This window comes from Lonchura striata, unplaced genomic scaffold (genome assembly GCF_046129695.1).
Source record: "Lonchura striata isolate bLonStr1 unplaced genomic scaffold, bLonStr1.mat Scaffold_188, whole genome shotgun sequence".
Lineage (NCBI taxonomy): Eukaryota > Metazoa > Chordata > Aves > Passeriformes > Estrildidae > Lonchura > Lonchura striata.
The window spans coordinates 205,266-221,855 of record NW_027461121.1 but is presented as its reverse complement, the minus strand read 5'-3'; the positions used below and the strand labels follow the sequence as shown (position 1 = coordinate 221,855).

The window sequence follows — 16,590 nt, the reverse complement described above, 5'->3', positions numbered from 1 at the left end:
GCACCTGGTGCTGGCCCCGCCCCCGGCCCCGCCCCCCGCCCGTAAATGGCGGCGGCTCCGCGCCCGCCCCGTGTTCTGTGTGGATGCTCGGACGGACTGCGGCGGGACCGGCGCTCGGAGCTCCGTGCGGGGATCGGATCGGGGCAGCTCCCGGCCTGCGCGGCGTCCGAGGCGCTCAGCTGAGATCGGGATCGGGATTCGGGTTCTGGTCCCGCCGGTGTCTGCTGGGGGAGCCGGGCGGAGCCGCTCCTTCCTCGGCGGGCAGGGAGGGGGTGCCGGGGCCGGGGGGTCGAGGCGGGATCGGGGCTGGGATCGGGACCGGCAGCGCCGCGGCCGGGAGGAGCCGCTCCGGGACGGGCGCCGCCGCTCCAGCTGCGGCCGGCGCGGGGCTCGGGTCCCGCCGGGGCTCGGGTCCCGTTCTCGCTGTGGCCGCGGGGAGCCGGGGCTGCGTCGGGGCCGGGACCCCATCGGCACCGCCGCTCCCGATGCGCCGCCTCCGGCCCCGCGGGCGGACACGGAGCCGCCCCGCAGCCCCCGCGGGATGCCGAGCCCCCCCGCCCCGGTAGCCCCGTGGCCACCGCGCTCCCCTGCGAGCAGCAGCGCCCGCCTCCCCCGCCCCGTGTCCGCATCCCCGGGGGAGCCCCGCCGGACGAGCGGGGCTGCGGCGCCGCGGCCGGGAGCGGCCGCTCCGCCGGGGCCGCTGCTCCCGCTCCGGCTGTGCCCGGTGCGGGGCTGGAGGAGCCGGAGCTCCGAAGGGCAGAGAGCACCTCCTGTCCTTGGCTCTGCGGGGCGGGAGCTGCCGTGCCCTGCCCGTGGCTCGCAGCGTGCCGAGCGCACGTCCCGGCACGGGCACCGGCGCACGGGACAGCGCTGGCACGGACACGGCTGAAGGGCTGCCCGCGGCTCCTCGGCCAGGGGCTGCTCCCCACAGGCACGCAGGGATGCTTCAGCCCGGACAGACGCCACCGACAGCCCACAGGGACCCCAGGGAACGGCTGGCATTACCTGGGAATGGAGGCACGGCCGTTTGCAGAGGGGCTCTGACAGCAATCCCTGTTTCTGACCTCCCACACAGCTGCCAGGTATGTTCCAGCCATCCCAAATCTCCTCCCTCTTTTCTAGCCGGAGGCTATCATTCACCAGCAGCATTTGAGCCAAGGCAATCTTCCTTCACAGGTACTAAATGCCAAGCAAGAGCCTTGGAGATGCCTTGAAATCAGAGGTTGGAGTGCAATTATGTTTGGAGATTTCCAGGGAGCCAGCTGGAGGTGCAGAAGGGATGGAAAACTCTCACAGGTGGGTCCCACTGGAGATGTGCTGCAGGCAGGGATGTGCATCCCTTTCCTGAGGGGAAAGGACATGCAGAGGCCACTGCCGAGGCTCTGAAAGGAGCTGAGCTTCTGCAGGAGAGATGTTCTGCCTCAGCACAGGCCGGGAGCTCATCCAGCCACTGCCTTGTCCTGCTTTAAAACATCAACTGGAGCCTGAGCTCCGGGGAGTGAAATCAGTTGAATTCCAGGGAACTCTGTCAAGTGACCCCAGACACATCCCTGGGGCTGGGGGATGAGGGTTTTAAATAGCAAGTTCTGTGGAATAGAGACCTGTCCTTGTCCTGATCCCACTGAGCTTCCCTGGAACCTCTGCTGGTTCCTGACACAGCTGGTGCTAAAGTGGCAGCTCTGCATGGGAATTTCCAATCTCCACGAGGCACTGTCAGGTTATTCCAGCAGGAATTCAGCAGGGAACCTGGGGCTGTGGGTATAATTCATCTGAACTAGCAAAGCTGATACTGAACCCCAAATCCAGGCACCATACAAAGAACAATCTTTGTGCTAAAGCCCCTGGGCTGGGAAATTTCAGCAGCCAAATGTATGGAATGATCTAAATCCCAGCAGGCAGCATCCCCCAGCGGGACAATCCAAGTGCCAGGGTGGGAGCTCTTGTCCTTCCCCTGCTGCTGGTGGGACAAATTCCCTTGGCACAGCTGGTGGGGCAGGAGCTGAGAGCAGGAGGGGCAGGAACAGGGATGGGAGATGAGGCTGCTGGAATGTCACCTGGAGCACCTGAACACGTTCTGTCCCTGCAGGAGCCAAAGCAGATCCCTCCTGGCCGGGCTGGAGGGCAGCTGCTGGATCTGCTCTGGGGGAAAACTCCCTGCCCCTGCCAGGAGCACTGGCTCTGCTCTTCCTCCAGCTTCTGAGCAGTGTCAGGGCCACCGTGAGGGAGTTCAAACCCGAAAAATCCCCACAGCCCACGGAGTGAATGATCCCAGGAGAGAAACGCAGCATTGAAATAAAAATCTTACAGCTCTGTCAAAAAGGCTGTGACAACACTGCAACGGGATTCCCAGGAACCTTCTGGTTTGCTCTCGGAATGCTCTTGGTTCTCTTTTATGTATTTTTAGTCCCTCAGTGGGCAGCTTGTAGGATTTATTCTGGGACTTAGAGGTTGAGCAGGGTTGGCTCAGGATTGACCTTCACCTCTGGTGCCTCTTTGTGCAAACACAACGTGGCCGGGCTGGGTGAACTCGTGACCTCAGCTTTCCCCTCCAAAATGTCCCTCACTAATTTCCCTGGGGTGAGCTGGGATTTTGGCCCAGACTGTCACTCCTCGCCTCCCCGTGCCCGCGCAGTGTCCGTTCTGTCCCCACGGTGCCCTGGGGACACCGTGGGGTCCCTTTGCCTTTCTCCTGCCCCTTTCCAGCCCGAGGCTCCTCTGCCCGTGTCCCACACAGCACAGGGGCACCGAAGGGGAAAGGCTCCAGAAAACATTTCTGCAATTCCTCAGCATTTATTTATTTATTTATTTATTTACTTATTTATTTATTTACTTATTTAATCACATTCTTCTCCTCTTCCCCAGGGAGAAGAACATGAACTCACAGCCACCGAGGCCTGACGGGTTCCTGCAGCGAGAGCTCGGTGCGTGTCCGCAGAGGTGAGTGCAGCACCTGAAAGGAAAAAACACAGGGGAAAATGGGATTTATTTTGCTTCAAAGTTATTGCAAGTTCTTAAAGCCCAACCAACTTTTGCTCTTGCTTTTGGTCGGGTGGAGCAGGAGCAGTGGGCAGAGGTGGTGCCATCGATGTGGACGTGCCCGATGCTTTCTGGGGCAGAAAAAGGAGATTAAGCTCACCTTACATCAAGCAGGTATTTAAAAAGATTTATAGCTCTTCAAACGTAGCACCCTTTAATTACCATAATGTTTCTTCCATGATTTTAACTAATTCTCAGTGTATTTTATAAAACTTAAAATAACACCTCCTCCCCATAAAACAGACTCATCAAGCATTAGATAAAAAGTCCTTGTGCCAGTCTCAGGCTTCCACATCTAACAGGAGACCCTCCCCGTAAGCAAACAAAAAAAATCAAAATAACGTACCAAAACTAGTCCTTGCTAACACTAAAAATACAGCTCGACCGTATCCAAAAAACCCCCGATTTTATTTATTCCAAACACCAAATATTCTTAAAATTCTAAATCAATAACTCTTAAAAAAAAACCCCATCAAAACTTACTTCAAATATAGAAAAGCCTAACTGTATAGATAAATATTTGTCCAAGCCCACAAAAAATATAAAACAATCTAATCAATATCCTACATTTAACAAAACCCACTACACAAATTAGTACCATTTAAAATGTAACATAAATAAAAATCTATTACTGAGAAACATATTTCCCAATAAATAAAACTACCCTGTAAAGATATAAGTAATAATCTTAACTCAACAAGCTAAAATGTCTCCAAAACCAAAAGACTTAAAATACCTTCAATATTTATAAATAACAACATTCAATATGTTAAGTGTTAATAAAATCAAACAAAATTAAATGTCAATACATTTAAATAAATACATTAAGTTTCTTTTTATCTATTAAAATTAAGTTTATTATTCCTTACTATCAAAATTCATTCAATCTAAATTTAAATGTTATTTAATATAACCTATCCTAAGTTTTATTAAAAATCACTTCTCTAAACTATACAGTATATGGTTAATATTCTTAAAAAAAATAAAACAACTCAAATTAAAACAACTAAAAGAAAACACTACCAAACACCTATTCAGAAGTAAAAAAAATACAGTGTATTGTATCATCAATTTCATCAAAAATTCTGTTCTTCATTACAATCTCTACTCTTACATAAAATTTCTAATTCCTACTTTTTTTTTCTCTACTTTTACAGCTCTTAAAACAAGTTAACTCTCTAACTAATCTCTACACTAACTCTATAATTTAACCTAAATTTATCTCATAGTTTTAAATATTTTTCAAGACTAAAAAAAATATATTTCATTAAAAACCTCCTCCAAACTGTTAATCTGATCACTTTCCTCAGTTATTATTACAAAATCACTTCAATATAAAACTCAACTACAACATTAATTTCTTTTTCTAAGTTTCACACTAAGTAATCGCTCTCTCATACATTTCCTCCACCTTCACACTCTCAATATCCAAATCCAAACTCACAATCCTGTCCATAACCACTTTCAAATCTTTAAAAAAAAGTTTACTATATTCAAATATATTCTAAAAACACTTCTAAAAAATCCAATTATTAAATAATGTGATTCATCTTTAATCCTAACATTTTTACTCTTAACTACTATTTTTAAAAACATTATATAAAAATATATTAAGTAACATACACCAATTAAAATTTAAACTATAACCTAACCCTATATCTACCTAAATAAAATAATTAACAGGAAACCCAAATATTTTCTACGTCAAAAATAAAATTCAAATAATTTTAACTTAACAATTTAACTTTATCAATATAACAAATAAACTTATTATTTTAAACTTAAAAAATCATTATCCACACATAATTATTTAACTTACTACTAATTTAACATTTATCAATTGTTAAAAACTCTAAAATAATGTACCATCTTTTAATACTTACTAATGATATAATTTCACCTATGTTACTAATTATAGATATTATCTAAGTAATTCCTAATTATTATCAATTTCTTCTTTACTACATACATTATTTTATTCTTATATTTCTTCATGCTTATAACTGAAAAATTATAACAACTTATACCATTATCTTGCAAGTCTATACAATTTTATAAAACAAAACTTAACAATACTTATTTCTTATATCAAAACATAAAGTTTACTTATATCTCAACAAGTACAAAAACCCAAGTAAATTTCAATAAGGAACATAAAACCAGATCACACAAAAAACACACTCACCACTCCACAAAACACCAATGTAAATACACAGATATATTACACTATGTAAATACAAATGTAGATTATGCAAGAATTGCAACTTACACCTGACGTCTTGTACTGCACCCACCAAAATATATAAACTTTAGGTTTCTTTATAAATATAAAAATCAATATTATAAAAATCTTATTTAATAACTTTCAAAGTATAAAATTCTATCAAATATTATACTTCTACTCTATTTACTTTATTTACTTATAATTATATCACTTTACCAATTAACCAACCTAAAACAAACATTTAAGTAACTTTCACTAAAGTTTCAAGTTTAAATACTTTGTATTTATCTAGCACTTCTCAAAAAAATCCATTTTTTACCTACTTACTTAATATACCAATAAAAAACATTACAAATAATCCATATAATTAAAAAGCCCTTACATTATTAACTCTTAATATAAAAATAGTTACCAATTTAAAACAAAAACCTCATTTATCCAAGGCGGGAGATGGGCATGCAAGGCAGTGAAGTGCCAGGGAGTGGTAAGAGGCCAAGGCAAGTCTAGGGTTGGCTTTGTCAGGAAAGCCAAGGGAATAAAAGCTGGCGGGAAAACACCAGAAAATTGTGAGAAAGGAAGAAAAGGGGTGTTCCTCTGGGAAGGTGACACGGCTGACAGGCAGGCTGAGGCGCCTTCCATCAACACCTGCAGCACGGGCAAGAAACAGGAGGAGCTGGAAGCCGCTGTGCTGCAGGAAAGTTACGGCCTTTTGCATCTCTGGGATGTGGTGGGATGAATCCCATGACTGCAGTGTCACTACTGAGAGCTCCAGCCTGGTCAGAAGATACAGGGGAGGAAGGGGAGATGGAGGGATTGCCCTCTGCACCAAGAAGTGGATTCCACGTGAGGAGCCGTGTTTGAAGAACAGCCACGAGCAAGTCCAAAGCCTGTAGGCAAGAACCCGTGACCAAGGCAGCCAAGGAGCCCTGTGGATAGTATCTACTCCAGGCTGCCTGATGAAGGGGATCCTGCTGACAAAGGCTTCTTTCTAAAGCTACAGGAAGCATTGTGCTCGTTGGCTTTCGTCCTGCTGGAGGGCTTCAACCACTGCGCAGTGCAGATCCTTTCTTGACAGGTGACTGAAACAGAGTTCCAGTGACCTTCTCAGTTAAGGTCTGTCACATGCAAAGAAATGCTGCTTTTAGCATCACTAGAAATTAATGCCAGCTGTAGATATGACAAAACCACAAGTGTCTTGCCCACTGAAAATTTTGAAAGAAAGCAGACTGTCTTCAGCAAGATTTAGGATCAAATGCAAAGAGCCACATATCTCTTACCTGATTAATTTCATAGCCACGATTTCGTGTCTTTTGGCTCTTAACATGGATAGTCTTAAGCTGTACTTTGTCATCATTTGGTCAGCTCATGAGGTTTTTTAGTTTTAAAAAAGGCAGAGAAACTGCAACTATCTATCTTTGAGTAGAGGAGCACATACAAAATGTCAGGGTGAAAGATTACTCATACCAGTGTGAAAAACGCCAATCACTTGGTTTTTAAAAGTTTAAAAGTTTAATAATAATAAAATGGTTATAAAAATAATAATATCACTAGAGTACTAAAGTTTAGAGTTAGGACAATTACAAGACAATAAAAAAGTAAAGAATTACGGACGTCCGGATGTTCTCGGACATTAAGTTACGAAAAGCATGACTTGTGAATAAAGGAATCACCCTTAAACTAATATACTTGTTGCACATTTATATATCTTTTATGGTTACGAATGCATTCTATTTTAAACAAGAAACTCTGTTTGTTGTATGTTAATTGTTTCCTTTAATCCCCTGGCATCTTTGAGTCTGAGTAAGGCCTGAAGAAATTAACTTCTTCTGATAAAAGCCATAAATTCCTCTGCTTTGGAAGATTTAGGTGTTCTTTGAAGTAAGTATCTCATTCCTAAAAAAAAACTTCCCCACATACATAGTCTCTATTTTAACATTAGGTTAGAACCTAAAACTGTATTTAACACACTACTTAAGTGAATTAACACAGCATAACGTTCTAACATTACACATAGAATATTCATTATAGCCTTTGCGAAAAGCCAATCATAAAATATGCATTTTTCACACCAGCAAGGACAAGGAGGTATTGAAGGAGACTGTTGAAGGAGAGGTAAAGTCTTAAATGCTAAAACTGAAGACAGAGCATCACTAAGTTAAAGATTTGTCTATTTGCTTTTAAACTGATACAAAGCAAGACAAAGTAAATTATTATAACTACTTCAAATCTAGTTGAAAATGTGCTGAGGTGTGCATTAAGACCAAGGTGGAAGTTTACAAGTTACAAATGCTTAAGACAATTCTTGCTAGGGATAGATAGCATTGCATCAGGCAGTTTACTGTTCCAACCATTCCTGAAAGATGTGCATCTCAAAAAGATATGGCATATGAATTCTTAAATTAGACCAATAATGACATGCACCCAAAAAAGAAAAACATTCTCTCTTCTCCCTTTCTTTTCTGCTTTCTTGTCATAGTGTGACTAAGGAGAAACTGAAAGAATCCATGAGTGACAGAGCTGATTCCAATCAGTCCTCCCCGATGGAGGGATCAAAGGCCAACTGTAGTGGACCAAACAGGGCTTTCCCCTTGGAAGTGTATTCCATCCCGTCGAGATCAGCACAAACACAAGGGATGAAACCGACTTCCCACGGCTGCCATCCAAGCTATGACACTGTAACTCAGTACCACCTGCACATTTTTTTTGCTTGAATCCTTAAAGTAATGATTCTCTCCATCTCCATCCCTTAAAATCCAATTCTGTCAGCTTTTCAGTGTTCATAAATGAACTAGTTAAGATAGCACTGAGGAAAGAAAGAAGAAAATAAGCATATTTTATTGTGTAAGTAATTAGATTTGAGATGGAATTACTAAAAGGTAAGCATACATGGACCCCCCACACACACAGTTGTCTTTTTGCAGTTGCACTTAAGGATTGTACTTCAAATATGGTTACACAGATATCTTCCCCCCTCCACATTGACTGCCTCTTAATATTAGAACTAATCTGCCACAAAATTACATGAAATAAAACAGTGAGAAATATACTTGAGAATGACTGTTGTTTACGAAATGGGTAATTTATAGTATACAATTACTGATAAGGTAGAACAAGAGTTCAAAAACTGGACTGCATTACAAAGCACTTCTTCAAACATCAATTTTGGATTATTGCTGGAAGGTACTAACTGGTCTGTTATAGACTAATTTACAGACATTCATAAAATAGTGAAAAATGCATGCTTTAGAAACCTGGGACATTTCATGCCTTTGTGCTAGCAGAACATGAAAATGGAAGTGATTGGCATTTTTCAATGTAGGTTAGTAGCATTTAGAGTTTTTATTCTGGTGTACTAACTGATTCTTTGTATTTTTTCTCTTTTTCTTCAGGTGATTTTTCATCTTCAGGTTTAGTCCATGGAGGGCTGTGAAACTTCTGTAAAGGTAAAAATATGGTGTATAGAATACATATATACATAAACAGAAATAAAAAAGTCTGTTAAAATTGGAATTGTCCCTAGAAAAGGGTCCTGATCTCTAAGTGCAAAACCATACAAGTCTGATGCTACATACAGCTTCATATCACTGCATATTATATATATATATATAAACAACCACATAGGTATTTAATATTCAATTATTTTGGAAAACTCTCCTTACTCCTGCTTCCAGGGCTATACACATGACACTGTCAAATTAAGTAATTTGACTACCAGCTTTCCAAATATTTAATAGTTTGCAAATTGTTACCAGCCAGAAATAATTTTGAACAGATCAATTACAATCAGACACAGTCAAAGTCTGAATTAAGTAGTCTTCTCTTTTGAGACAGAACTTGGTGAAGAATGTGTAAGTCTACTTTAAGTAACTGAATCTCATGAGACCTTTTAGTAAAACCCCAAAAATTACTCTGGAAGAGAATACCTGAAAGCTTGTCTCTGTTTCTGCTGCTTCCAAACGAGATGTTGAATCATTACGATTCCCCAGACATGTATTGGCCACCTGTCAATAGAAATGTCAGAGATAACTACTTCATATTTTTTCCAAAAATATTCAGTTTAAAAAAAAAAAAAAAAACAAAAAAAACCCAACAACAGCAAAAAAATACAACCCAATTTGGGTCTTCTTTTAAGCCTCCTTGATGAAATGGAACTAAGTTTTCATAGCTAAACTTATCCCAGACTCCCATCATCCCTGTAACAGTCTTCAACAATACAGTCTCGTGACAGCGAGTTTAACAACTTCATACTTACCCAGCTTTTTTTCTTCGTGTTTAAATCTCATCACCAATAGTGAAGTTTACTTCTACAGGTGGTCCTAGGGAACAGAAAATTAATTACAAGTGCCTTTTATGGGTGAGGAAATAGTAACAAACAGTAGAAAATCAGCATTACAGTTAGAACTTCTCTATTACTATTCTCTTGGCTATACTCTGGATCTCTTAGGTATAATAATCCCTGAATAGGAATATAAAGTCACTGAATGGAGAAGTCAGGTGACTCTCAAGGCAGAAAATCTTGCTGCATTACTTCCTGTCATTTTATTCAAGAAATAATGTCATATTCTTTGCCAATATGCTTTTTAATATCTGGGAAAGCAGAGTTGCACAGCATAAATAAAATTAATTACAAAGTGGATTTTTGAACTAAGGAGATCTTCAGGTATGAAACCAGAGATTTGCTCAACACTGGAAATTCTACTGTATTTAAATCCAAGTCCCTTCAGGAGTAGGGTTAAGGATGCAATAAGAAAAGGAGCTGAAAGATTAAATACAGTCAAATATTCATAATACTTGGTCATTGCTCTAAAATGAGTTCACATTGGAATTTCTCTACTTGTTTTGCTATTAAAAGTGACACATTTAAATGGAGTGAAAACGACAAGGTTTTTTTAAAGTTTTGAGTCATCAAGACTCTTTCCAGTGTAACAGTGGGAGGGGTTTAGTCATGTTTAAGCTACTGAAGGCAGCCTCTGAGATGATGCAGATGGATTTGATGTGGGGAACTCTTTCTCATATTTTCCCACTCTAGACAGTAGAAATAAAAATTGGATTCATGTAGGGAATAATCGAGGCAGTATTGATTAAAATAAAGTCTATTGATAAAGCACCTACTCCTTTTATGACAAAAAATCAAACATCAAACAAACATGTGGTTTATGTCTTAGATAAAGACTAAAAAGTCAGATGACAGGGTAGCAATTTTTCGTAGTCTTGAAATACTTCAAAACCTTATACGTGTGGTCCTGTCAAAACTTCCATTTAAATTATTTACTCTTAATCTAGATTTAAAAAAATTATTCCAAGCTGAATTATCCTCAGAAAAAATGAAGATTTAGGTGACTTCTAGGTGTGTGGCTTGAGGACAAAAGATACTCTAGGTCCAACAATCAATAGTATTGCAAAATGTGTAATAAAGAGGATAGAAATAATGCTAATTAAATATGATAATTTACATATCCAGAATTTTCTCTGACTGTACCTACTAGAACATGAAATCAGGTGACCTATTTCACCAACATCATTTATAGGAGATAGGAAGCAAAAACTATTAATTGCATTAGTAAAGCTAAAGGTCAACTTCTTAAGACATATGCAAAGGAAAAAGAAAAAAACAACCCCGGTCTGCTTTAGAGAAAATAAAAGTGAACAATACAACAATGCTGTATGAGTGAGTAGTCTTGCAGTGTCTTCATAGGCCAGACAACAAAGGCTATCTTGATAGGAAAAGAGCAATAAAGATTAAGTCTGTATTATTTCACATTTGTTCACTCAGAGATCATCTCCTTTTAGTAGCACACCATATGGATCACTGTTGGAGAAAGACAGGGACTTTTTCCTAAGGATGTCTTTATGATGTTAAAGCATAACATATTCATTATTGACTCCTTATCACTGTGAAACATTGTATATCATTACCAAATAAATTACAGCTTGAAAACAACAACAGTTCAATAGCCAGCACTGTAACCAGCTCCTGTGGACGAGGTGCAAACACACACACACAGAGGGCTGGGTTTAACAGAACACAAACTGAATCCCACACACATATGACCTCAGGCATATATATATATATAAATACATACATATACATACACCCCCACCTGTGTGTATTTATGTGTTTTTATATGTCTATATCTACATGCATATATAAACACATAAATATGCAAACACGCATAACACATATATCTTTGTGTCCCTCAGCTAAAGATCAGCGGCAGAATATAAACTCAATGAACTAGAATACCTTTCACACCCTTAGGTGACAAAGAAAGCAAAATATTAAACTTCTGTTATTGTTGTTAGTTCCCTCTATGCCAAATAGTGGATTGTTTTGTATGTTTGTCCGTCAGATTTCCTCCCATGAGAGGTACAATCATTACCAATGGACAGAATAGGAGCTCAACATGGCAGAAACTATCAAAAAAGCAAAAACTATTTGCTGTGTTGCTTTCCTCAGCTTAGCGTGCAGCCCGATTAACAAATTATCTGTGTGTGAAATTATGGCTATAAAATCTGCATATTGATTGGTCACGTACACAAAATTTGGGAAGTTATGGTATTCAATTGTCCTAGTAAACAGCACTGCAAAGCTGGAGAGCTTCACAGCTGGATGTATAAATGACAAAGGTGGATAAACAAAGGGTGCATCTTTATTACTGTGAGAACCCCGGCCTTGCTCTGGGGTCTCATGTGGTGGTGAAATTCCTCCTCCAACCCGTGCTTCCAAAGAAAAACTCCGCAGGCTTTAGCTGTTCGGTCTCAAGGCAGTTTATCGCTAGTTATCTAACAGATTATGTTCTTGGACTGCGGCTGTTTGATCAGCGGCCTGGGTAGAGGCACACACAGCCCCTGACATCCTCTCGATCTGCTGTCTTCTTCGTCTCCCTCTCCGCCCAGGGCTGCTGCTATCTTTTATAAGATATATTACGTATAACATGTTTACAATTATTCCCCAATACCTACTACCTAGTTGCCAAGTGTTTTTCTACTCTAAACCGATCTGTCAGTGCCAACATCACCAAGAACATGGAGGTAAGGAAAAAGAAGGAGGAAGAACAGGATCAGCCCACTTTCCTCCATCTTAGAACTTCTGACCCCCACCTACAAAGTGAAAACCCCCCTGTACAATACTAAAAAATTTCCCCTCTACTTTGTAACTACTTTTACTATACTATCTAACCTTTTGTGATTGCTTGTTCCACCTCCAAAGTTGGCAATTCATTCCATGGCTCAAACTCAAAATCACAGCTGTTTTTCAGCTGTCTGCCAGGGTCTAGAATGCCTCTGACCAAGGCCTGGAACCTCTAAAAATGTCTGAGAGACATTTTGAGTTCCCACATATTAGAAAAATTTTAACACGCCAGTCAGAACTCAGCATGTCCAGTGGCTATTGAATCATGCAACTTTACCTGCGAACAGCTGAACAATGTAAATATAAGTATTTTCTACTGCATCAACTCAGCAAATCAGAACTGGCTTTATGGTCAAAAAAACCATAACAATTTAAGGTCAAATAATCAATTCACAAGTGAACAGGAAATCAAGTTTAAATAAGTGGTATTATAACAGTTTTTGCAGTTAGAAAAATCATTCTGCTGCTCCTAAAAAGCATCATCCAGATTTAGTTGACCAGACATTGGAGTTTCAGTGTTCCTGTGCATCACTGCTCCTCTTGGCTTCATAGGGCACAAAAAGCAGATAGGGAGGTTGTTTGTAAAGCACGATGGGGGAGAAAGTACTGGGTTAATTCTGAAGAAAAGAAACCAGATACAGGAGAAAAGAATGGTGTGGTTAGATCAACTGACAAACTATTTATCTTAGTTGTCAGGTTAGGTTCACAGTTTACTCAAAGACACGTTTTATCAGATTTGCTCATGAATTTGTTACAGATCTGTACTGGGAGCTGCTTTAATCACTGTTTAGAAGAAAGATACAGAACAAGTAGTATGTGAAATGTGCATATACCTTCTCAGAAGACACCTCTGCAGTTTTTCATACGCTTTTCCTGTTTTAGATCAGTGTGCTAAGGGGATGGTTAAACTCCGATGATGTAACTTCTTATGACCTTCCTCTTCCTAGTCCTCATTTACAGAATCAAATTTCCTCTAAGGATTTTATTTGCTTGAAATTTCGTTATAAAAATGGTTATTTTTTTTCTCTTATTACACCCTTTGGAAAACAATTGGAGAGTGCAATTTGATCAAAGCTCTGAAACAGATTTAAGAAAATAAAGCAAAATGCTGTAGTTGCTTAGAAATGTATACAATTTTGGCTCCAATACAGAATATCCTTTGTCGTTGAATGATTAATGAACATAGAGTGTTTTTTTACTGCAGGAAATTAAGGCGGTAAATAAAAAGCACTACCACTTCTATTTATCAGAGAAGATTCTGTAAGGACAAAGCAAAAAATCTAATAAGAGAACAAAGAATAATTTTATAAATTCTTTGATGTTGTAGCAATACCAAGCAGGTAGTTAAAAATGAGATGTTATATGCATAAGAATTATCTGACACGAAAAGGCAATTAAGTAAATTATGGTGTAAAAGCCAAAATCCCAAAAGCTTTTGGGAAGACAGAAAAGGGAAGGAATACAGGGGAAAAAGCTCTGCAGAACTCTGGTTCTGCACAGAGGCTTTCAGGAGTCAGACATAAGAAAGCATCTCCGGATAAGGCTAAGAAAAAGTAGTACTGACAAGATGCCTCTAATAAAGTACAAATAATAAAAAGAATGGAAACTTTTACAATACTGAAGGTAATTTGGAGGGGGGTTTTGATGAATTTCAGATGCTGTATCACAGGATATTCTACCTACTTCTGGCTATTGCTGGTCCTATGCCAAATTTCATTACAGATAAACATCAGCAGCGTCTAATTTCCAGATTTGCTACTCTGTATCCCATTTGCCAATAACTTTTCATTTTTTGTATTTCAGTATTTGTTCTAATGTAAACAACACTAATTACTCTGAACAGGCATAAACCCCATAAATACAAAATTGCAGAAAGATCACAAATATAAGATAGAGATGCTTAGCCGTACAGACTTAAAAATACCAGTTGGAACCAGCAACTAACCATTTTGCTTTATTTTTTGCCTCAGTATCTATAAGGTTGCATGTTCTTCTCTAGTTAGTCTTCACTACCTTAATTCTTTCTAAATAGAAATCACATTTTATTTATCAGAGACACAATAAAAGGACCTTTGTGAAGTTCTGAGAAAGGATTATTGAAATAATAGGTTTCTAAGCAATGCAGTTTCTAGTACATCTTCACTAATATTACTTTGAAATGCTGCATTACAACCTTAACCATCCAGCCTTAATCTTCCTTCATTTGAATGCAAGAAGCTGTAAAAACTTCAGAAAAAAATGACAGAGTCAAGTAATGAAAAAAACAATTAAAACTCTTCCTAAGTGTTGCATTTTCTCCAAGTGATACTGTTCACAGGTACAAATGGCAGCTTTGACTTACCAAAGAATTAGGATCCTTTGGGTATAAATTCCTTCCAGTACTTTCAGAACTTAAAGTGGTATTTCTAATGCCACTATATGTAGGCTAATTGTGGAAAGAAGATTTTTATTTCAGTTCTCAAAGCTAATAATTTGAATTCCTTGTGCCTTTCGTCTCTCTTTGTTAATGTGAGATGATGATGATGAAGAAGAAAAGGTTGCTAACCAATGTCATCACCTGCACTATTTTTATGGCCATCTTAGCCTATGTTAAGATGGACAGGGTGTCTGTCTGCTGATGGACTGAACAGTTAAAAATACAAGCTGTTAGAAGGACAAAAAACAACCACCTAAATAAGTAAACCACCATCTCACTAACTAAAACCTTGATTTTATGGAAAGGTGAATCTTTTAGGTGTCTTTGATTGCAATACTTGATGCAGAAATTAAATACTGGTTTGACTTTTGAAATATATTACCAGTTATTTTCTTTTCCTTTCTCTTTTAATGTATTCACTTCTGTATAAAAGACCTGTTTAAAATGTCTGATACAAGTATTTAGCCTAAGAGGAAGAAGAAGAGGAGAGAGGAGGAGAGAGTAAGAGGAAGAAAAAGAGAAGGGAGGAAGAAGAAGAAGAAAGAGGAGAGAGTGAGAAGAAAGAGGAGAGAGTGAGAAGAAAGAGGAGAGAGTGAGAAGAAAGAGGAGAGAGTGAGAAGAAAGAGGAGAGAGTGAGAAGAAAGAGGAGAGAGTGAGAAGAAAGAGGAGAGAGTGAGAAGAAAGAGGAGAGAGTGAGAAAAAAAAATGAAGAGGAGAGAGTAAGAAGAAAACAGAGCAAGAAAAATAAGAGTCGGAGATAAAAAGAAAAACCAAAAAAGTCAGATTAGAAAGAGAAAGGCAGAGAAAGAGGAAAGAAAGGTGGGGTAAAGAGAAAAAGAGTGAAAGACAAACAGAAAAGGAAGCACTTGAAATGAAAGAGAAAAGCAAATAGAGAGACAAGAAAAAGAAGAAATAGAGCTGAAAACCTACAGGAAAACAAATGGAGAGACTGAACACAAGGTAGGGTTCAAGAGAGAAAGAAATAGAGAGTTAGACAAAAAAGTTAAAGTTGGACAGAAAAGGAAAAAGGGTCAGAGACAAAGACAATGATAGCAAGTGTTAGAAAGACAAAGGCTGACAAAGAGAAAAAAAAGAAGAAAACATAGTGAAACCTAGATTGAAAGAGACAGACAAAGAGACATGGGGAAATACATGTAGAGGAATGGAAGAAAATAGGGTGAGAAGGAAATAGGGTTAGAGAAACATAGAGATGTGTTAGAAATGGAAACAAAGGAAAACACAGCCAGAGACAAAGAGTTACACATGGAAGGATAAAGTGAGGAATAGACTAAAGAGGAAAGTAAGAGGCAAAGGGAGAAAAAGGGTGAAAATGATAGGACTCAACCACACCAAAGAAAGACAGGAGATGAATGGTGGGCAGGGCAGAGGGTAAGAGGCATCATTATTAGGGCTGATTAATCTTTATTCCCTTAAACTTCAGCAATACACAGGGAAACAATGCATACAAATGCAAGTACAGAGACAAATACAACAAAGAATACATCATACCTAGGCACACAAGTACAAGTCCAATTTACATACAGCAAAATACATCAAAAGACAGGAACAACTGCAAAGACAGAACAATATAATGTACTACAAGCCAAATACATATTGACACAATATAACCGTGTCTCCATTTCAGAAAAGTCCACAACGCTTTTATTGTTATGACGCACCCGGAACAAAAACGGCGCAAAACGCTCCGCCGACGTGCACGCCCCCTTCGCGTTACGCACAAACTCACATTCACGGCAACTCGCTCCGGAGACTCCCAAAAAA

At 39.7% G+C, this 16,590-nt stretch overlaps 1 long non-coding RNA gene across 1 annotated transcript; it reads left to right on the top strand.

Moving 5' to 3' along the window:
* The first annotated feature begins 667 nt into the window (after positions 1 to 667).
* LOC144248587 (uncharacterized) lies at positions 668 to 16,146 on the top strand. The gene is made up of 6 exons (XR_013341875.1): positions 668 to 1,082; positions 1,177 to 1,296; positions 2,863 to 2,937; positions 3,059 to 3,150; positions 7,737 to 8,703; positions 15,242 to 16,146. It is a non-coding gene; the product is annotated as an uncharacterized LOC144248587 (long non-coding RNA).
* The last annotated feature ends 444 nt before the right edge of the window (positions 16,147 to 16,590 follow it).